This window comes from Harmonia axyridis, chromosome 4, assembly GCF_914767665.1.
Source record: "Harmonia axyridis chromosome 4, icHarAxyr1.1, whole genome shotgun sequence".
Taxonomy (NCBI): domain Eukaryota; kingdom Metazoa; phylum Arthropoda; class Insecta; order Coleoptera; family Coccinellidae; genus Harmonia; species Harmonia axyridis.
Window position 1 is genome coordinate 35,058,245 of NC_059504.1, and position 18,546 is coordinate 35,076,790.

General features: G+C 35.6%; 1 long non-coding RNA gene across 1 annotated transcript; it reads left to right on the forward strand.

The window, feature by feature from the left end:
- The first annotated feature begins 2,203 nt into the window (after positions 1–2,203).
- Positions 2,204–3,526, forward strand: LOC123677976. Its single transcript, XR_006747174.1, has 2 exons — positions 2,204–2,554; positions 3,292–3,526. It is a non-coding gene; the product is annotated as an uncharacterized LOC123677976 (long non-coding RNA).
- Positions 3,527–18,546: the final 15,020 nt, after the last annotated feature.

Sequence of the window (18,546 nt, forward strand, 5' to 3'; positions counted from 1 at the left end):
CATAAATCTAAAGTTCCAAAAGTGGTTCTGCTAAATTTATTGGGGTAAAGTTCTCTCCATTTGAAAATGCCCAAAAGCAAGGTATCGCTAGAAAATATGTTCGATAAAATAATCAAATAAAGAATTCTTTGAACATGAGTGTTCGAGGTATTAGATATAAGATGGTTTTCGAAACTGGATCTGAAATACCAAATAAAAATACTTGTCTTATGAAAACGTTTTATCAATTTTCGTATTTAGAATTACTCAATTCGATTCACGATTATCAATATTTTTGATGTTTTTTTAATTATGAGATTATTTCTTCCCTATAAATTCAGTAATTGAAAATATGCGCCTATAGTCTCATATAACAGTATTATATGAATCAAACTGATAAATAATTGAATTGATCGGGAATGCAAAGGTACGTAAAAATTCTCTGTAAAATAGAGGTCATGAGAAAAAAACTATTCTTTTATGTGGAATTGATTGAAGAGTGAGAATATTTTAGATTTATAGATAAATTTGAAATATTCTGTCACTTTAATTCGTCAAAGAAATTCCAGTTACATTTTTTTCACTTTATAAAATACCCGATGATGGAATATTTTCAACTGAAATTTACACCATCTGTTTTTAATGCCATACCCTTCGTAGATTCACCGTTTGCGGTTGTTCTCAGCCGACGGCCACCATAGCAGTTTTATGATTTTATTATGTTTTCTTAGATTCTTTTAGAATCACGCAGAACCTCTTTGTGAAATGAATTGATTCATGGAGGACAGTCTAGGCATCCCAATTCCCAACCAAATTAAAAAAAGAATATAAAAAATTTAAAGATTGTGCTTTTCCAAAGTGAGGGTAAACGACCCCTCATGAGACAATTCTAGTTACGCCACTGCTGGCGATCGCTTCAGTCATCTCGGAGCTCGGGGAATCCCCTTCAGAAATATACGACCTGCGACTCGTGTATATCAAGCTTAAGTAATATCAAGTAACTGGATATCAAGTCAATCAATAAATATCTCAAATCAAGTCAAGTTCAAGTATGTACCTATGTAATATTTCACGAGCTTGATTTTCAAGTTTTTGGTTGAAATATAAAGCTATTTGGTTTGATGAATCCCTAGAATAAATGAAAACTGAGTTGTGATCTTTCGAATTATTTCGCCTGGTACTTCAATATTTTTTCTCTTGATATTTTTGGGCGCCCCTGCGGACATTGCGCCCGTGGCAAGTGCCACCTTTGCCACGCCCTAAATACGGCACTGGTCACTTAGTAAAATGGGCCTTATATATTTTGAATAAATCCCAAAAATCCGGTAAACAGAGAATGTAAACAGCAAGACGCCATATTTAGGCTCAGCCAATCAAAGACGAGACCAGGCGTGTCGCCACTGTTAGGCATTGTCCTAATAGAACGCGAATGCGCGATGCGAGCGATGCGACCATCGCGTGTTCGCGCGACATCAAAAACTGGGTGTCCTAATAGAACGCGAATAAGCGATTACGCGAATCTTGCTCGCGCGATTTGACGACGGGAGCGAGCGTGACCGGGCAGTGGCACGGTCGATACCAACAACCATGGACGTCAGACACGCAAAATGTTTGCTGTCGGGAAATATTTGGATGACGTTTTGTGCGGATTTAGATGGAAATGAAAAAAAACAACGTGGGACGCAAAGTGCTTTGTTAAAAATGAGACCAAATCGTGGTGAATTTCACAATCAATATTTTGACTTACGAGAAGATAAGTCTGCATTTTATTATTATATGTCTATGTCTCCAGAAGCATTTGACTACCTATGCAATATGATCAGAGACGATTGCAATCACTCGGTACCACTCCGACGTTTTCGCACGAATTTCAATTAGGACACCTATTCAAATTCAATATGTTTGATCGCGCGTTCGTACGAACTAAGTTCGCGCGAATAGGGTTTCAAACATTTGAGTCGCGCGACCGCGTCGTGCGATTGTCAGTTAGGACACCTATTAGAGTTCAATATGTTTGATCGCGCGTTCGTACGAGTAAAATTCGCGCGAACTTACGATGATCGCGCATTCGCGTTCTATTAGGACAATGCCTCACACTGTGGTTTATTAAGTCTCTGTATTTTGACTCGTAATATGGGACTTTCCTTTCTCTTCGCATTGTATAGATAGTAAGCCAACCATACGTAGTTTTCATTTGATGGTTTGGACCATAGATAAATAAAGAGAAGACTGACGACTGCGTGCAGTCGTTTGAAATGTTGATGCTAGCGACCCGAGGGACAGGGTTAGGAACTAATGTATCGCTATTTCACACAAAAACATATTTCATCCTTATCTACTGTATCTACTGATGAAATGTTTTCGGCGTAAATTCCAACCTCTCTTTTGTGTTTCATTTCAGTTCTCTCCTGATTCTTATTTTCTTGCAGGTACAAGTTTGTTAATAATAATAACAATCTTTATTTCAGAAGGTTCTCATTTACAAAAAAATAACAAATGAAACAATGTCAAAAACTCTTTACATAAAAAAATCCTAAATTTTAGAGGGTTCCAGTTGAAATAAATGATCATGTAGGTAAGTATTTTTCGTATTTTTCGAAATTTTCCTCCGTTTGAATATTTGATGGCAACGCATTGAAGAATCTTAGGCATATATCTTCTAGTTTTATCGTATAAGTATGATAATTATAAATATAAAGCACCTTTTGTCATAACTGATCAGCATTTTATCATATCATTATCTATTCATGTTGCATCCAAACTTGTCAGGGGTTCAACCACGAACAAGCACTGTTTTAGACCTCCAACTAGAATTTTTGAATGGGATAAATCAATTGAAGCTGTTCTATCCAGCAAATATTAATATGAGTATGAGTAAAATATGTGGGGACCATATCAGTGAGGACAATTTGTTCAATACACCTAAAACAAGACTTTTACTTTCATCCCTGCCAGATTTTCCAATTTATGCACTGCTTTAAGATCAGAATAATTTAATTAATTATGTGCCGAGTACTAGTTTAACAGATTCAAGTTCAGATAGGATCAGAAATTACCAACCGAATACTGATACTGTTTCCCTTTTTGTGAAGAAAAGACCAGGCATTTTAAATCAAATTAATATCAAGAAAAAGAGTTATTTAACAAAGAGAATTTTTTTTTATATTAGTACCTAAATGTCGAAGGGAGCAGTTGTGTCGATTTAAGAAAAGGGAGTTATATTTTCACTTCATATTGTTCTATTGCTATCACCTTATATACTTTCAATGAAAGTCTCTTCAGGATCACCATCAATTTTTCACTTTGTTCCAGGTTTCAAAAGGCTTACGTTGGAGTTCTGCCAAAGAATTGAAAATTCCAATTCTCAATCAATCCTTCGATTTCCTGGATATTTGTCAGTAATCACAAAAATAATTATTTTATCTTCAAATGAAATGTTTCCTTCTTTAATATTTAAGTGGTACAATACGATATATATAATTTGATTCAATTATTTCATTAATTTCTGTTCAGTGTTCACAAATATCAATTTGTATAATTATGTGCATTAAAAAGTATGTCAAAATTCGTTGAGTATTATTACTTAAGTAAAAATTAAGTTGGATGCAAAACCTCACTGAAATATTGAAAAAACTGTAATTGATATTACAGTTTTTTCACAATTTTCGGTGCAGGTTTTCATTCAAATTTTGAGTTGTTTGGAATTATGAAATAATAAGGAGCCAAATGCGCAGAATCAACATCATTAGTTCCAATCCCTGCCCATAAGGTCGCCACAATCACGCTTATTTATTTTACCGCTGAGTCGTCACTCTTTTCCTCCTTTCTCTATGGTTTGGACGCCAATGTCAGAATTAGAGCTAGAGGTCACTTGTATATTTGGAGCTGATGATAATAGCGGTTGCATAAGTCAAACACTATTGAGTGCCCTGAGTGGAGAGGAGAAGTATCTCGATAACAGATGACGCTGAACCATTACCTATAGATGGCGCAAAAATTATTCGAGATTCCTGTAGAAATGTTTTGGATAATATGAAATTATAATTATTGAAAACATAATATGCAAGATATTCGTAATTATTTCCAGAAATTCATTTGAAGGTATTCAAGAGAGAAGACCTATTTACATTTGCCTGATAATTCAACAAAATTGATTGGAATTGTTCCTGTTTATCTTTCAAATAGTGTTAAACGATGACTTTCGTTTTTATTATGTAGAATCTTGAAACTGTCTATCAGTAGGTACCTTTAGAACAACACATAATGTCATCCACATACCTGTACGAATAAAGATAATTTTTATTTAAGGGTTGTTCGTGAATTTAACGTTCTAAATTATCCATGAAAGTTTCGGTTGAAAGCAGACTGAAAATAATTCTGTTCTAGACAAAGTCTAGGACAATCCAAAATATGTTTTTTCATGGTTTATGTTTGTATAGTTATAATTGATAGTTCTTCCATTTTGAATATAATTTCTGGCATATGACCGCCACGGCTGGCTCTAATGTAGTCCAATCTGGACGTCCAATTTTCGATGACTTTTTCCAACATTTGTGGCCGTATATCGGCAATAACACGGCGAATGTTGCCTTCCAAATGGTCAAGGGTTTGTGGCTTATCCGCATAGACCAATGACTTCACATAGCCCCACAGACAGTAGTCTAGCGGTTTTAAATCACAAGATCTTGGAGGCCAATTCACAAGTCCAAAACGTGAAATTAGGCGGTCACTAAACGTGTCTTTCAATAAATCGATTGTGGCACGAGCTGTGTAACATGTTGCGCCGTCTTGTTGGAACCACAGCTCCTGGACATCATGGTTGTTCAATTCAGGAATGAAAAAGTTAGTAATCATGGCTCTATACCGATCACCATTGACTGTAACGTTCTGGCCATCATCGTTTTTGAAGAAGTACGCACCAATGATTCCACAGTCAGTTTTTCTGGATGTAACGGTGTTTCGACATACACTTGAGGATTAGCTTCACTCCAAATGCGGCTGTTTTGTTTGTTGACGTAGACATTCTACCAGAAGTGCGCTTCATCGCTAAACAAAATTCGCTTATAAAAATCGGGAACAACGGCAATCTCATTTTGGGCCCATTCGACGAATCTACGCCTTACTTGATGATCGTTTGGCTTCAATTCTTGCACGAGTTGGATTTTTAAGCACGCAAACCAACATCCTTCCGCAAAATCTTCCATAAAGTGGATGGACACAGATCCAATTCCTGTGCTCGATGGCGGATAGACTCATTCGGGTCTTCCTCAATGCTACGCTCTACAGCAGCAATAGCTTCTTCTGTACGTACGGCGTCTCTGGGGATGCGAGTTATCAATAAGAGTAAATGTGGTGTGAAAACGTTCCATGGTTAATCGAATTATCTGCTCTGATGGACGATTTTGTCGATGATAAAATGGACGTAGTGCGCGATACGTATTCCGTACAGAACCATTATTTTCGACATGAAATTGCACTATTTGCAAGCGTTGTTCAGGCGTGAGTCTATTCATGATGAATTGCCAAACCAAACTGAGAATAAATCACTTGACAGCTATTAAATCGGTCGCCATCTTGAACAGTAATGCCAATTTAAAGTTATATACCTCGAAAATAAACACCCTTTAGAAGAAATATTGTTCAACTTTTTTAGGAATAGTTAACAATTGGCATGTATTATTTGGGTATTATATGTCAGTATATGTGAGTATTTTTGGTGAATTGAAAGTATTACTCGGGTTTTAGTGGAATTAATAATTTGCCATTAGTGACATTACTCAGGGGAATATGAATTAGGTATGTACTCGACAGTTTTGAGGATAAATGTAGGTACACAATGTGTCCATCAATTTACCCAGCCGTTGAAAATGTAAACCCGATGCTGCCAAAGCAAAGCATGTAATAATAAACTGGATCAAATTACCATAATTGACAACATAATCAACGGTGTAACATCTGAATCAATTTGCGGAATCCTCAAGAGAAAGAAAACGAACCTAATAATAATTAAGGCAAACTTCCAATGAGCTCCTAACATTAATCAGGAAAGAATGCGACAAGCTGAAGGCATTTCTATTTTTTAGATTTGAAAATTGCGGTCTATTTAGATCTGATGGACGAGTTAGAATTTTAATAGCATTGTTTTTGTCGCTTAAAGATGGCTATACGTGATCCATCGTCCGGTTATTTTCAGATAGGATTGACTGGATTGAGGAAGTTTGTTATTACTGTCTGGTGTCTAGAGAGATTTCTTGATGAGATCGATGTGAGAAAAATTCGATCGGAAAAGACCGAAACATCTCAACAGACTTCAACAAAACTTGCTGAAAAATATTTCAACTTCAATAATGATACTTTGTATCAAATATACACACCGGCACAATTAAAGGAATGGATTAATTCTGAACGAAGTTTGTAGTTAATTTTTTTTTAACCCTTTGGGCGATTTCAGCATTTTTTTTACATTGTAGCTTGATTCCTTGAGATAATAACTATTCAAATGCCGCCTTCTGCTACTGCGTTTTTTGTTATATAAAATGGTGAAGAAAATGAATGAGAAGGAAGCCTATAATATATTCAGAACATCCTATGAAGTGAATCGTCGACAGTCGAGAATGTTGCCTCATATTTTCTGAGCATTCCCCTTTTTTGGTATATCTTCATTTTGATAGAAATTATGGCACTTCAAATTGTTTATTGAATTCAAGAATGTCAATAATCAACTTGTTTTCATTCATGCAATGATCGATCAAATAATGAACCGAATATTGTAATAATGAACATTGGTTTGATGAAAGTTTTTCCTTGATATAATGAAAACAATTCATCAATATGATGAACGAATTTTCATTGTAGGTAGGTATTACTGATTCCGTTCATCGGTTGGAAAATGATAACTCATCAAATTTTCTTTCAACGACGATACAATATGAAGTGCTGTTATTTCTATCAAAATTAAGCTATCGAAATGAAATGAGAAAATGTTCTGAAAAGATGACGCAACATCTGAGCGTTCATAAACATTCTCGTCTGGCAACTAATCACTCCGCAGGGTGTTCTGATGAATAAAACCCAACGTTTATTTATTTTTTTTGTTTACCCCTGTATATGTATAACAATAAAGGAGTAATTGAGGAGGCTTCTGAAGAGTTATGTTCCCGAGGGATCAATCTACAATTGAAAAAAAATTTTGCTAAAATCAACTAAAAGGTTCGAAAGAACTACATACAAACTTCGTTGAGATTTTATACGTTTCACTAATTTAGCCGTGCATATATTTTGAATTCAGAGTAAATTACAATACATCAAAAATAATATCACATTGAATATGAACTCCTAGGTAACCTATCTATCCTAATGTGAAGTGAATATTTTTTTTTTAGTAGATATTACAAGCAATCAAAATTGTTTTACATTGTCGTTTGCTTATTTGCTGGTTCAGGGCTAGAAGCTCTCGAGTGAATGTAAAGTTCTGAGGTCTCTCCAGAGATAAGTTTTCAGGAATCTTTCAGATCCGCTGGATAGTTTCGCTTGAGTAGCCTGTTTAGGTTTCTATCAGTGGTTATTGGATTAGGGCGATTTGTGTGATATCTGTTTCTTTCTGTCCTGAATAACTTATTTCACATAACTAACTTTTAGATCTGAATATAATGCTGCGTTCGTATTAACATACCAAGGTGTGTTTGTGAGTTTCGCATTAGCTTCTCTGTATTATGGAAACCTTAGATTTACTTGAACATCCCTAGAGCTCAATTCCATAGGTCCAGATGTTTTGATGATTGTTTTGCATATGGGAAGCTTGTTTGCAAGTAATAATTTAAGATTTTCTACCACTCAGTCAATGAAATTCTTTCTTTCCTTTTGTTTTATGTTCTTCCCAAGAGAGTAGTTTATCAATATGTATGACCAAATATTTTGTGGAAGGGTTTTGTCTAGGAATACTGATGCGCAGTATTTTTTTTTTCGAGTGTATTTTTCAACTATTGAGTAACTCCGTGGACTTCGTAAGAATTTCAGTACTTTCGAATTAAGGGTTTGCTTAACTTTGCGAAAATTTGATTTCTTGTGAAATTTGGGGGAATATAGATTGGAACTTAAAATATTTCATTTAAATTTAAGTTATTTTTTATTGAAGTTTTTCCTAGAAAATGTGAAAATCTGATGTTTTTGAGGTATTACAAGACCAAGAGTATCAAGATTTTTATGAAATTTGGATAAATGGTAAGGACCTAAAATATTTCTTTCAAATTTAAGTTTTTTTGTTTAATGTTCCACATGGAGAAAATCAGATGTTTTTGGGAAATAATAGTGTTACACGACCAATAATAACTTATTCTAGTGGTCTAGTTTTGGGCGACTTCCTTTCTGAAGTGAATCCTCATTTTTTAGCTATCATGAAAGCATCATCAGAATTGAATTTTCACATTTTTTAAGTTTTTACAGAATTAATTCTTCAATTAATTCAGTAACAATCCACTTCTGACCCCTAGTTGATTGGACTTAATTTGTTGCAAACTTGCAAATGACCTCTAGTATGACCCCTTCAAAGGATCACGTCAAATCACCAAAGTATAAGTATACTTATACTTAGTTGTATAAGTAATTCAAAAGTGGAAATAGAATAACTGTCATTTAATTTCGATTCAAATGAATATTCATCAAATAAAAATCGAGTCAATCCAATACTCTATATATTTAAAAAAAAAATTAAATTAAATATTTCAATGAATTGTTCAATCTTTTCATTCGTTATCCTAATCAGTGATCACTTGTAAGTTTGGGTTTCATTTAACAAATATTCCTCGCATGTTCGATAATTACCTACTTCAATTTGATTTGTTGTGATCGGAATGAAAAATCATTGAACTTGTAGCTTGTCAAGAACACGCATTTCCTGTTAGCCATTGAATAAAACTTCGATATTCATCCTGGAAAAGAATTATTGATGAATAACTTTCGAGTTGTACCCTACATTATAGCAAAATAATAGCATATTTGAAGCCAATAATTTTCTCCCCTAACCACAACTGACAATTACCATTCTATTGGTTTTATAATTGCTCGAATCGGTTGATTTGGTTTAAGACACGAGGTCTACTAATTATACATTTATTATTCGGTATCTAATTGTTAATTCTTAGTTTGGTGCAGAAACAATAACTCAATTATTGGTAACACGAGTGAATTAGATCAACGAAGATGATTTGCATAAATAGACGGAACAAATGAATAATATATAAATACCTAATTGGGTTTAAGAAATACACTTAATCCTATTTTATGAAATTTCCGTGGAATGTGCCAATAGGTATTACAAGCGGATATTTGCCTTGGAATCTTGGATAAAGGAGTGAAGAGGCTAGATGACAGTTTTAAAGAATCCAATAACTAAGAGATAGTCTTAGTGAATATATGTCAAGGGATTCCAAGAAATGACTCTGTTTTAATTTATATATTGAGATTTTACTAAAATCTGGACCATGTAATTGTTATTTCAATGGTAGATGTTGGTTGGTATACCCATTTCACTGAAGAGTAAGAGAGAAGATCTCTGACTACCTGTTGAAATTGTTCTCTGTAAATCCGTACTAGGGAAACAGTTCATTTAAGTTAGTCTACCAGTTCCTAAAATGTATGTTTGTGAAATGAATAAACATACAAATTATTTTAAGTTCATAAATTCAGTATGTTTTGAACTATAAGACACTGACGAGATAAAATTTTATTGAAAAAACAAAAATTCCGAAACGTTCTTATGTCTTTATGTTTATCCAGTTATTCAATTCATTTGCTCTTCACTCAATGTGTACAGTTTCGAATTTTTCTTTTTGTTGATTCTAATAGGTATTTTGTCAATTTGGAATTGTATTTATAAACAAAAGAATATATATCAAAAAGATATATCAAATATAGTGAAGGTTTTGGCACAATGATCTCATAATTTTGATTTATTTATAATAATAATTTGAATAAATAAATGAATATTTGCTGAATTTATCTGCCCAAATCCAAGATTGGGCAACTTCGATCCATTATTCATTCTTCCCCCATCTATCATCGGCTGTTCCGTGAGTTTCAATGGTTTTAGATTTTTGTAAATATCTGCTTTGAGATTTTTTGAGTTATTACAATATCTTCATTCGCGTAGGACGTACGAAGTGTGTTCTTACTCTCTTAGTGAAGAAATCCTTGAATAAGCCAAATATCGTATCGCAAACCTGTAAGGTTTTTTGATTCCGCTTCATCTATGAAACTTGTTAGCACATGTTGGCCACAATGTTCGCTTACTTTAAATAATCTATTCTACTTCTATTTATGATTATAACTCTGAGGGGTAGATCCATGAACATATGTCCATTTCATGAATTTGTTGAATAGAAGAACAGATGTCCAATACTTTGTACCGTACAATTTAATTGCTAATTTCTTCCATTCCTCCAGTCTGAGCAGTTTACTTTGTTGCCTCATGTTAATTACGACTAATCGACAATGTGAGGTACCATCTAGTCGCCGTTTTATGTCTTTGTTCTTAGACTTATTGCACCTATAAAGTGGCGGTACCTATGAAAATAAATAAGTCGCTAATTATAGCGATATACCTTGTCTCCGTTCGTATTTTTACCTTCACTGGAAATACTTATCGATGCGTGTCACGCATATTATACAGTTAACAACTATTTAATCCAATAGAATTAAAACTTTCCATCTGCAGAAACCAATGAGCAGGCCCTGTCCCCTTCTCGATGTCTTGTTCAATATGGTGAACGAGGTTCTGTACGCTAGTGTGGGTGAATCCAATTCGGAGAAGAATGTAGCAACAATGCGAAATGAATAGGACAATGTATCTTTGGTGTTTTGAAATGATCATCCGCTGAATCACGTAGGGAAGGCATCTATAACGGGATTAACATTAAACAAGCTACGACTTCGATTCAGATTTTTATTTACTCTGGTGGTATTCTTTATCTGGATGCATCTCGAATGGGGAAAATGCTTCAGGTTTTACATCAAGACTTATATTTCACTGATGTCATAGGTTTGAAATTACATAATTAAATTATTGTACCAGTACCTTACTAATACAATTATCGAAATGTTGAAACAGAATCACAGATGTCCTATAAAAAATAAATTAAATATGAAATTTAAAAATGAAAGGTATGTAATATGAAATAATCAACAAACATCCACAAAGCGGAATATTTTATTTGAAAGTCTGGAGCTCCTTAGCGTTCGCTCATTTTTGGGTCAATTGCATCTGTTAAACCACAGAATTGGCACATGATTAAACGAGGTTACGAGCTCTCAGAAGCTCCTGACTTCCACATATATTCAGTGGATTCTCCATTATATTTTCGATATTCTGCTGGAATTTACTATGATTTTGATTATGCGATCAACATAAAATTTTGACTAGGAACTGTTATTTCTCATAAGAAATTTACACTTTATAATATTTGTCCATATTTTCTGAATGCTCAATCGATTCTGAATCCGAATATCTAAATATAGCGGTAGTTTTATATATATTTCGAGCTATTCCATTTGAAATCAACCTGAGAAAATTCAGATTCCATATTTGGAAAATATCCATGTTGCTTATGTTGTTATGTTACAAACATTCCATTGTCAAATTTTGAAGTTCTCAATGTCGATTAGAATCTCAGAGTAATAAACATACATAGATAGAGGGATCATGTTAAGTCATTTCCAGTAAGCAAATTTTGTCCCCAACATGAACAACTAAATTGATATGAAGCACGCGGAAATGTATCAGTATCGTATCAGTGATACGATATTTCATTCAATTCGCAAGTTTCTCCACAAAGAACGGAATTTTTATGTCCCATAGTGAATCAAAGTTTCATATCAACTCAAAATATATTGAAATAAATATGTACCTAAATACATCAGAAATTCAAAAAACATACTTCAAGCGCGCCAAACGACGTGAACCAACCGATGACACTAGGATTGCCAAATCTTGGATTTCAGCAGGTAGATAGATACAGAAAATAATAAATATTCTGCTTATTATAAATTCGAGAATTGGGAGAAATATCGGATTCCAAGTATTCCAATTTGCATATTTAAACGGGAATCACTGAAATAAATATATTTCATTCATAACGATATAGTAAAATTGTGGATTTGAAAATATATCACAATCCGACAACGTAATCTAACCTTGTTGGGGACATGTAAAAATTGCGTATACTCCTTCTATCTATGTTTATTTCTCTTTGATAAGAATTAAAGCTGAAATATAAATCCTGAATTTTCATTAAAAGCTCTCATTATGTGAAGAGAGATGTGATATTGTTTTGATTTTCTGTTCATTTGTAAAGAATTTAAATCAATAAAGTCCTATTATTATTAGTATTATTATATTTCGGAAATATATATCAAAAACAACAAAAAAGCTGTTCCGGCAAGGCAGAACTATATTATAACACTGCTGCACTGAACCCAGATCGACAAAATATTTCGCATAGAACGTTTTTTCATAAACTTTATGAGCAATGGAGAAATAAAGGAATCATATGGAAAAACCGTTAAAGAAATTGTGGGGTCACCAAAAAATGTTGTATATGCAAATCGCCCAAGAGATATGAATGAAATTGAGCAGGGATAAGAAACGAAATAACTCGATTGAATAATGATAGAAATTTGAACCACGAACTGAGTAATGCGTGGTCTCAGAAAGTGAGAGGCCGGCACTATTAACAGTTTCAGGGAGAAGCATTTTTGTTACTTTCAATAAATATTTCCAAAATAACACTTCTTTCTTCAAGACTAAATATTTTGAGAGCTTTGAACGAAAATTAAGGCTTTATATTTTCACTTCTATTATAATCGACAAGGAAAAATTCAAAATCTGACAATCAAATATTTATAGAACCTTCGACAACATAGAAAGTTACTTTTTTGAATATGAAATCTGAATTTCCTCAGGTTGATTTTGAAAGGAATATCCAGATTCAAAATCGATAGAGCATTAAAAAAATATGTCAAAATATTATGAAGTATATTCTGCAAAAATCAATTTCCGTTTCTAGAAAACTGGAAGTTCAAATGAAGAAAAGATTGTCAAATTAGTCAAATTTACAAAAAAATTCTTTTTCGGAGAAACTTTTCCTCAATAACCTTCCATGCTTTGGTTCGATTGTTTTTCAATAACATATTTGGATAGCCCTTGAAAAATATTATCATATTGATGGGTCGCTTTTCAATTTCGCTCGAAGGTCAACACACAAAATCAGTGAAACACCCTGTACCTAAAAAAATTAAAATCCAGAAAAAAATTATAGCTAGGTACTACAACTTTACAACCTGATCATTTGCGCCAAAAAGACCAGAAAATCTATGGTTTCCTTAAGACAAACCTGTAGGAAAAGACATCCGCTCCAGAAACACAGAGGAATCTCCATTTCATGTATCAAAATTACTTGAATGTGTTTCGTTCACGATCTGATGCCACTGCTAATAAATTGGGGATTTTCTTGGATGGCAAACTCGATAATGGTCCCTATTAAAGCTCGGGGTCAGTCCCGATCGACACGAAGACATGGAATGCCGCAATCTTATACTATTCATTTCTTACATTATCCTCCCATTTATCTGAAATTGGAATTATAGTTATTAAGCTGTTTTATACAAGGTCCTGTCAGCGGATTCAGATTTGCATCCATGCCTTCGTTATTACAATTTCATTAGCGTTATAGGTACTATTTATCAATGGTTTTCTAGAATTTATCAGTTGGAAGAATGTTGATATCCTTTGGAAATAGTATTTATTCCAATTTTTTCAAAAATATTTCTCTAATTCTGTGGCTAATCCGTTCATTCCGCGATTCTGCTATACCTTGTAGAACAAAATCGTGCTGGTTCCGCCGTTTTTTCCGAAATTCAGGGCTTTATTGTGAAAAACTGGTTATACATTCATGATTCAAAGTATTGTCCATCGCTGGCCACTACTTTCTCCCATCTTTCGGGCGGCGTACACATCCCGCGTTGAAAAAACTGGTCATCTTTTGGAGCGATACACGAATCAATCCAATTTTTACTTTTTCATAAGATCGGAAATGCTGTTCAGCCAGGCCGTGTACTATTGATCGAAACAAGTGATAGTCCTAGGGAGAATACAGCGGGTGGTATATCTTGACCACTTTTGCAACATGGGTCGAGCATTGTCACACTGTAAAACCACTTTATCATTTTTCTCGTTGTATTGCGACAATTTGTCTTTCAATGCTTTGTCAAACGCATTAATTGTGTTTAATAATGATCGCCTGTGATTGTTCCAGTCGGTTTTAAAAACTTATAATACAATACGCCGAGCTGGTCCAACCAAATACTGAGCATGACCTTGGAACCGTGAATATTCGCTTTGGTCGTCATCGTGGAAGTATGTCCGGGATATCTCCATGATTTTCTGCGCTTGGGATAATCGCAATGAACCCATTTTTCTTCTCCAGTCACAATGCGATGCAGAAATCCCTTCCGTCTTTGCCTTACAAGCAGCTGTTCACAAGCAAACAAACGCCGTTCAACATATCTCGGCTTCAACTCGTACAGCTCCCAATTTCCTTGTTTCTGAATCATTCCCATGACTTTCAGGCGTTTGAAATGGCTTGTTGTGTCACTTCAAATGATTCTGCCAATTCCTGTTGCTTTTGACACAGGTAATGCCTCCATAGACTTATTATCCTGTGGCGGCTTCTCATAAAGCTCCACATAGCAACAATATATACACAGCATTCGGTAGCCTAGACGTTAAGAGGTAGACTCACGCACCGAGATACGACAAAGGTCCCGGGTTCGAATCCCGGCGGCTCCCGATAATAATAAATTCCCCAAGCGTCTGTGACACGGCACACACAATTATACCATAGTCACACTGATGAGTCCGGTGTGTGTGCCAGGGACGAAACGCATAAGTAGGTATACGTGAAATCCTACATTGGTGACCCCGACGTGATGGCGGAAAACTGCGGCGTTGGAGCGCAGAGGCGACTCACTGCCCCGCTCAACGTTACGACTACTGGAGTGTCCATCGGACACTAGAGCCGATGGCACGCCGAGCCTCGTGTTTCCGTCGTCACAGCATGCAAGCCCGACGTGATGGGAATGGCCATCTTAACGATGTGTCCTGGAAAGCAGAAGGTCGATGCATAGCTCCCATTTATCTGCAATTTCCAACGAAACTCTAGACGCCCATTCCCATGACGTGCAATACGTGCTCCTTGGTCTGCCGCGGTATGCCGGACGTGAATAGGCGGCATTCCCCGTCCGTACGATGCCGCGAGGTGCAGCTCTGATTAGGCGGCAATCACCCGGCTGCACCGATGACCTCGTAACACGCATAAGTTTCGTTCCTCCGTCACTGGGGAGGGAGTCATGTGGCGGCTTCTCATAAAGCTCCACATAACAACAATATATACACAGCATTCGGTAGCCTAGACGTTAAGAGGTAGACTCTCGCACCGAGATACGACAAAGGTCCCGGGTTCGAATCCCGGCGGCTCCCGGTAATAATAAATTCCCCAAGCGTCTGTGACACGGCACACACAATTATACCAAAGTCACACTGATGAGTCCGGTGTGTGTGCCAGGGACGAAACGCATAAGTAGGTATACGTGAAATCTTACATTGGTGACCCCGACGTGATGGCGGAAAACTGCGGCGTTGGAGCGCAGAGGCGACTCACTGCCCCGCTCAACGTTACGGCTACTGGGGTGTCCATCGGACACTAGAGCCGATGGCACGCCGAGCCTCGTGTTTCCGTCGTCACAGCATGCAAGCTCGACGTGATGGGAAAGGCCATCTTAACGATGTGTCCTGGAAAGCAGAAGGTCGATGCATAGCTCCCATTTATCTGCAATTTCCAACGAAACTCTAGACGCCCATTCCCATGACGTGCAGTACGTGCTCCTTGGTCTGCCGCGGTATGCCGGACGTGAATAGGCGGCATTCCCCGTCCGTACGATGCCGCGAGGTGCAGCTCTGATTAGGCGGCAATCACCCGGCTGCACCGATGACCTCGTAACACGCATAAGTTTCGTTCCTCCGTCACTGGGGAGGGAGTCATGTGGCGGCTTCTCATAAAGCTCCACATAGCAACAATATATACACAGCATTCGGTAGCCTAGACGTTAAGAGGTAGACTCACGCACCGAGATACGACAAAGGTCCCGGGTTCGAATCCCGGCGGCTCCCGATAATAATAAATTCCCCAAGCGTCTGTGACACGGCACACACAATTATACCATAGTCACACTGATGAGTCCGGTGTGTGTGCCAGGGACGAAACGCATAAGTAGGTATACGTGAAATCCTACAATCCTGTTATTGATACGTCTATGAATGCCTCCAATCCTGCATCTTAGAAAACCTCCTCTCTTCCATGCTGGTAATTGACGTCAAAATCACCATTCTTGAAGCACTGAAACAACTCTCGGACGTTCTTTCACAATTAGCAGCCTCACCATAGGTATTTGAGAGCCTTCGATGAGCCTCAGCCTTCATTTGGAGCAGAAAATTGAAACCTTCCACAAATGACGAGAATTTGGCTCGTAAGCTGAGATGTTTAATCGAGAATAACTTCATGATGCAGACACAAATCGACTAATAATAGCAAAGTTGTACACCTAATATTGTTATTATTTATCATTTTATCGATACGATGAAGGCTTATTAATTGTGTTTGATGAATACCTAATTGTCGACAGATCTTGAAATTAATGGTTGGAACTTTCTTTTCAATCTGATTTTTCTTTATGAAAGACATTGATCAGGGTGTCCCAAATTCAATCTCAAGAACTATAAGACTCAGGGAAAAATTTTTCAGGACCCTCGTCCTCTTTTTTCGAAATAATTAGATAACTTGATTCGTTCTCGAGTTACAAGACGTTTCTCGAAAAATGACTTTTAAATATTTCGCTTTATCTATGACCAGTTATGGATATCATATGAACCATGAAAATTACGGAAAAAACGATGTCGAATTTTTCGAAGATCCCGAACGGAAACCAAAATATAACGAAATGTTTGAAACAGTCAATTTTCAGAAACGACCTGTATCTCAAGAACGTTTCAAAATATCTATGGTATGCTTTCTGATATATTATTATTTCGAAAAAAGAGATGGGGGTCCTAAGAACTGTATTCTCTGAATTCTATTGTTCTTGAGATGATCTTAGGAGCATCCAATTTGGGACACTCTGTACCATGTATTTCATTGAACAATAAGCAAATAAACGGCAAGGTGTCTCTTACCGTTACTATGTATGTAGGAAATTTTTATTGTACCCATACAACTTTTTGAACATTGTATTGAGTCAATAAATAATGTTTGACATAATAATAGTGTACTCGAACTAAGCGATATAACAAAAAAATGGAAAATTCCCCTTATCTGATAAAGATTCTTATTGAAAACAAGTTTAAAATTATTACCTTATGAGTTATGGGTAAGCAATATTTGTCGCGCAAAAGAGTTTCTTCAAGATGTATTCCGTAGACTTTCTTGTTCAGGAGGTCATATTCTAATAAAATACGAAAAATTGAGAAAAATTAACCGGTTCCAATTTTTCCATTATGAGCTGCTGCCTGGTCCATTGGTGTGAAACAGATTTAGTTCGAAATTCAATAAAATATCTCTTTTCAGATGTTTCAATTATGAACTGCCATTATGATGACCTACTTAACTATTTTCTTATATTGAACCGAACATATGTAAAATTTTATGGTCATTCTTGAACAGTAAAACTCCTACCAGCTACGATTTCGGATGATGGCCATCAAAGATTTCCAACAAGTCCTCGATAAATTAGGTATAAGAAATTGATTATCCTAAACATTTTATAGACTATAAAAAAGTTATAAAATCTGACGATGTCTAACTCACAAGGGTTAAATGCAAACTAAACAAGAAGACCAGGCATAAAAAATGATCTGATCTGTTGAATATGCAGAAATAGCATGTTAACTACAGAAACCACGTAATCAATTTTAATTTTTTTCAAAAAGGTAAGATTTCCGAATCAGGTACAACCCAATCATAAAAAAAAATTGAATATATATATCTCCAAGTGAGGATCTGAGCTATAAAATATTTATCTGAAAGTGACACTGTTGTTTTGTATATCTACCTAATTGAATTGCTGATTTTAGAACAGATGCGATCAAGCTTTTGGCTTCAAGGAATACATAATTTTGCATGCAATCGTTCGAAATTCATCTGAAAAAAATTAATAAGTAGGTATAAATATTTCCAATAATATGAAAACATATTGATAGCAAGAGATTTGATGGTGGGTAGATGATGAATTTTTCGTGGAATGAAGAAGAATTCTTTGAGAACAATTTTCAACTTCTTAAATTTCCAGAAATACATATGTACATATATGTTTTTATGTGGTATCTGGTCACAATGTACCTAATTAGACTATACTATACTATAACTAAGTAAGAAATAGGTTTTTATCAGCTAGATATTCACTAATGAAATAATAGCATTTTTCAAGCAATTCACATTTTACCAATTTCTTGAACTTTTGAACACT